The following is a 6,026-nucleotide window of genomic DNA, read 5'->3' on the forward strand; positions in this document are numbered from 1 at the left end:
ATGAAGGATTAAGGTTCACAGAAGCTGGCTGATCGAAGGGGTCCAGGTCTTTGGATTGTTGAACTTCTACCTGGAACAGGAACAGAGATTCCAACCTCTAGGAAAAGGGCTGAGCTTGATGGAGGCTAATCTGGGGGTAAGTTTCCAGGAAAGATAAGTCACTCAGGCAGCTGATGGGGCTTGGAGGGGGTAACTTTTTTTTTTTCAGTTGAATCTGAACTTAAGGCTGCAAAGTTTCTTAAGACTTGGAGTACTAAAATGAACAATACAGGGCCATGCTCTTGTTTCTTAGAATGAGAGAGCTCTAGAGAACTAGTGTTTCTCATATGTGGCATCCCCAGCCTACAGCTTCTGGGTGGGAATTAAGTAGTGCATTTGTAATACCCTTTGGTTATAAAATACTTATTATAGCAGGATCTTAAATGATTTCTTAAAAAAGAAAACAAACAAGGAATCTTCTACCTCCATTCCAAGGGAGTTGAATTATTTTTCTTTGCTATAACTCTCTGGAAGTGTGGCAACAGTTCACCTTATATTGAATTGCTCTGTCTTGAAGTGTATTTTTAAAAAGTAGTGAGTACACATTGGAAGCAAAGTAGTTATTTTAGGTTATGTGTTTTTCTTAATCCTTTGCTTTGTTTGGTTTGAAATGTATTTTTCTGTTGTTTGTTTTAATTTTTCAATAAATGAAGTTAAAAAAATAAAAAAGTAGCGATTTACATGTCTCATATTTGATAAAGTGTATAGCTTTGATTAAGCGATAGCACTCTCCCCCAGATTTATTTAAGATTAAGAAAAAATTGCATTATTCTTTGAATCCTTTTAGATTTGACTGTACTATCCATCTAGTTCTAAGAAAATCATAAAGTTTAGCTCTTGGTTTTTATTGCAGAATGATAACACTTTGTGTCCATGATTGAGAAATGCCAAAGTAAAAGATTTAAGGAGTTTAAACAGCTTTTTAGGATCTTGCACTGAAACTTTTATCCTGGCTGTCAATATTTTGCACAGATTCTTGGCTCTTACGAAGGTATTTAATTGTTTTCATAAAAAATTTGTTTTTCTACAACCACTGCCTAGCACAATGCCTAGAACACAAAGGTTCAATAGATATTTGGCAAACAAATGTAATAATGTCCACTAAATATAAACATTTTTATGTTTTAATTGGATTGGTGATCTTTAGTGCCAGGTTTAAGTATTTTGCTGACTCTTAAGTTAGGTTTTGCTATGTGTTTTACATATCTTTTCTATGTGCATATGTCTCAAAATAAGGTTTCCATAGATTTATCTCTCACCATGTTTTGTAGGAACTTAAGTGTTTTTAATACTGAAATGTGGTGAATGGAAATATAGCAGTATGCTAAAGGTGACCTATTGCCTTCCCTATGAAAAATCTTTTCAAAGTAGAGAGCCACAGTCTTACAAACAGTCACTGGTATCTGTTAGAAAATGTGTTGATTCTTCTGCCAATAGGATCACTGGCAGCTGCTGGGTCAGTTTTCAGGGCACTGAAAAGAAAAGGGCAGCCATCTGTTCATGGCAGCTTTTACATGTGTCCCATTCTTAACAACAGATAAAATATTTCTCCTAGGCAAATCTGTATTGTAGCATGGGATGATTTTGAAAAACTTTGCATAAAAAAAATAAGAAATATAAAATATTATTTTTATATCCAAAGAATAACATATTCTCTTGGTTTTGAAAGGCTTAATTTTTGGGTGATTACCCTATATAAATTTGATATGAATGAAATACCAAGTATAACTAAGTGTGAGAAATCTGGATTTTGAATCTGCATTGATCTATTTTTACCTGCACTTGAATTTAAATTAAATATTTTAAATGCTTAAGCCACTTTTTTTTAAGGGGAGTTTAAGGCATACAATGTAAAAATGATTAAGCAGGACTGTGGGTTATAGCAAATATTTATTTGAGAAGCAACTTGACTTTTTTCTGTCTTAAAAGAAAGGACATCATTGCAATATTTTTTTAAGTGTCTGCTTTGCTAAATCAAAGTGTCCATTGTTAGAAGAAAGCTTTTGTTCTTTGTTTCTCAGGTGAAGTCTAAACATTTGTCTTCATTGTGGTCTGTTGTTTTTTGCTGGTGCCAGAATAGTTGAAGGCAATATTCCATCCACTCATGATGTAATCCAGATTAGTCAATGCAAATGTACTGCTTCTGACAAAACAGATGGAAAAAATAATTTCAGAAAAATTGCAGAATGAATGGGAAGCTGCCTTAAACTTTATGCACTTATAACACACTATTGTACTTCATCATACTTCAGAAAGGTTAGTGGGATTAAACAAAGTTTTGTACTTTGAACATTGCTATAGCTCACAGTAAAGAAATAGAATGGCAATGCAATTTGTATTTTTACCCCCTCCCAGCTTTCAAATTTGACTTTTAATGGCAAGTCCTTAAAAGCATCTAAATCTTTGGTCATTTAATAAATATTTTGTCTTTTCTTTGCACTGTATAAGAAAGAAATATTGAGCCTTGATAAACTAGATGCTCAGCTGAAAGCTTGCAACTCCTGACTTGTCTTTTCAAAAGCAAAAGTAAGTTGATTTCTTGTTTATGTATATCTCACACTTTTGATTTTGAAATTTTTAAAAATTTTCTTTTTATTTCTCTTTTGTTGCTCCTGTAGCCATCAGTATTAGCTTTATGGCTTCTCAATCTGCAACTAGAAACTTTTAAATCTGTGGAATTATTGGAAATTCTCCTGCTTGTTAAGAAACATTCCAATGTAAATGTTTGCAGGTAAATAAAGTTGTAACCAGATTAGACAGAAATGGAGGCCATGATAATGTAAAACTGTTCTATACAGGGTGGATGTGTATCTTGTGTGAAGCATTTTGTTTATAACATAGGTAATTTCTATGTTATGTTTTAATTGTGAATTTATTAGCTTTTGTGCAAACTTTTATGATAATGTTATCTGGAATTGTCTTCAATCAAAATTGACTCCTTGAAATAAACTGGGGTGTATGCCCCAGTAGTGGAGGCATAGTCTTTGGCAAATTCCTCATTGCTAACTTTTCCATTGTCATATATCTGGTGTCAAATAATTATACATATTATTAGTAATACATATATGGATTATATAAACTTAAATTATATTAAATTCCTGAGCATTGAGTTTATTAAAAAGTATCCTTGATAGTTGATTTATTAATAGACCTAGCATGTTTTTGGTCAGTTTATTTTTTAAGAATAGGCAGAGCTTTCTGTCTATGGAATCCTATGTGAATTATTTATACCTATGATTCTGTTTCCCTAAACCAGTGGTTTCCACATTTTGGCTGCACATTAGAATCACCAGGGGAGCTTTAAGAAAAATCTTGATGCTCAGATTGTACCTCATTATCAACTAAATCAGAACATCTGGAGGTGGGAGCTATGAAGCAGTATTTACTAAGGACCCTTGGTGATTCCAGGGTACAGCAAGGTTTGGAACCACTGACATAACATCTTCTTTAAAATATATATTTTTTTCAGATTAATGACACCAAATTCTTTTACTGCAGGGAGTTAGTTTTTAAATGCCTAACTGAATACTCTTCTCCTGAATTTTGCAAACCTGATCACAAGAAGTTAGTTTGGATTGTTTCAAGGTGCATAGCCCAGAACCTCCACAACAGCTACTATACTGTTCCTGAAATGCCCACAACACCAGAGGAGGGTTGTTTTGAAGAAAATGAAAGGTAAGCAGGTTCCTTGACTAATCAGACTTCTTCAGATTACATATTACTGATTTGACACTCAAAACAGAACCAAGGGATATTATAAAGTAAAGCATCACAGAAAGCCTGTACTGTAATATAATTTTTTTCAGGTGAGAAAATTAACTGGAAAGTTTTATTAAAATAGGTAATGATTTAGAAGAGAAAGTAGGTATTCTATTACTCTTTCTTTCTTTCAATGTTTTCTTTTGGCTGAGTGTACTTTTGATGCTACATGACAAAGTAGGGCTCTTGACCCCTCCCCTTCCTCAGTGGCAGGATGGGTGATTCTCAGTGTCTGGGGATTGGGTTGGGGCCAGGACTCCCCAGCAGCTGATGGCCTCTCTCCTCCTCTCATACTGTTGCTGGGGCTGGTGGCCCAGTGGGGCTCTTACTCCTTGGAGGCCATGTATACCATAAGGTCTACTACCCTGTTGCTGTAGCCAAATTCATTGTCATACCAGGAAATGAGCTTGACTATGTGGTCTTTGAGGGCAATGCTTGCTTCAGTATCAAAAGTGGAAGAGTGAGTGTCACTGTTAAAGTTGCAGGAGACAACCTGGTCCTCAGTGTAGTCCAGGATGCCCTTTAGGGGACCTTCTGATGCCTGCTTTGCCAGCTTCTTGATGTCATTGTATTAGGCCACTTTCTCCAGTTGGAAGGTCAGATCCACAATGGATACACTGGGGATGGGATTGTGGAATGTCATGCCAGTGAGCTTCCCATTCAGCTTTGATATGACCTTGCCCACTGCCTTGGCAGCACCAGTAGATTCAGGGATGATGTTCTGGGCAGCCCCATGGCCAACATACCATGTTTTCCCAGAGGAGCCAGCCACAGTTTTCTGGGGGGCAGTGATGGTATGCATGGTGGTCATGAGCTCATCTACAATGCCAAGGTTGTCATAGATGACCTTGGCCAGGGTGGTGGTGGTGTAGGAAACATTACTGATGATCTTGAGGGAGTTGTCATACTTCTCATGGTTGATACCCATCACAAACATGGGGGCATTGGCCAAAGGGGCAGAAATGATGACTCTTTAGGCACCACCCTTCAAGTGAGCCCCAGCCTTCTCCATGATCTTGAAGACACCAGTGGACTCCACAACATATTCAGCACCAGCATCACTCTACTTGATGTTGCTGGGATCTTGCCCCTGGAAGATGGTAATGGGATTCCCATTGATGACAAGCTTCCCATTCTCAACCTTGATAGGGCCTTTGAACTTGCCATGGGTGGAATCATACTGAAACATGTAGAACACATAATTGAGGTCAATGAAGGGGTCATTGATGGCCACAATCTGCATGTGCTGGAGTTTACAGTAGCCCTGGTGACAGGCACCCAATATGGCCATATCCATTTATTCTTACCATCATGTCTCAGAAACACAGCTGGCAATGCAGGAAAAGATGCATCTGCTGGTCAAGTGGGGAGGAGTAGACAGCCCTATTGCTTTTTCTTGCCTTAAATAAAAATCTGGTTTCCCATCTCCCTCCTCATCTCCCTTACTCTTTGATATATCATTAATAAATACAAAAAAGTCAAACAGCATTCTGGGCTTTTAATGTTGGTATGAATTCCTTATATGGTGCTATGGGAAGAAAATTTAGGGAACTACCACCACTAATGGAGCAGATATCCGCAGACATTTCTGTAGTTTTGTCAAATGTCTTTGCCTTGTTCAGAGTTTATTTTTGTTGGTAAAGTGAATTATTTGATTTTAGTGAATTTGATTTTTACTCTATAGGAAAGCAGGTAAAGAAACCCCAGTTTCACTTTCATAGCTTGTTGGTTTCTTGATTTGATATTTGAGATGATCAATGATGAAAAGTCATCTCTCATTCAAATAAACCATGTGATAGATTGAGATATGTTGTCCTTAGTTAGCATTTATTGGATTTGAAATACTTAGAATAGAACAGTTTGTTGCTGACAAAAATAATAATTGGTTTAAGAATAATAGTTTGGTGAATAGTAATTTGTTTAAACCTCTTAAGAATACCTATATTCTCTGATGAGATTACAATCAATTTAGGAAGTTCTTGTAAGTTAAATTTTGTCTATCTAGAGCTTAAATTAAATTAAACTTTAAATTAAATTTTGAATGTGAAAATCTTAAGATGAATGATATTCATGTGGCAGTTCTATTTTAAAATATTTAAATTATTCTAAATAATGGAATCTTCTTCTTTGTCTCTCCTATACTTTATTGAAGACTTTTGTGAAGATAAGAGTTGTGGAGAAGAGAGTCAGAATTTCTCCATCCAGTGATCAAGATGGTACCTTCTTTT

The 6,026-nt window shown here is 36.0% G+C and overlaps 2 pseudogenes; one reads left to right on the forward strand and one right to left on the reverse strand.

Annotated features, from left to right (window-relative positions):
* On the forward strand, positions 1-3,718 carry LOC119528680 (annotated as a pseudogene).
* Positions 3,719-4,123: 405 nt separating this feature from the next.
* Positions 4,124-5,108, reverse strand: LOC119530321 (annotated as a pseudogene).
* Positions 5,109-6,026: the final 918 nt, after the last annotated feature.

The sequence above is a fragment of the Choloepus didactylus genome, chromosome 3 (genome assembly GCF_015220235.1).
Source record: "Choloepus didactylus isolate mChoDid1 chromosome 3, mChoDid1.pri, whole genome shotgun sequence".
NCBI classification, from domain to species: Eukaryota; Metazoa; Chordata; class Mammalia; order Pilosa; family Megalonychidae; genus Choloepus; species Choloepus didactylus.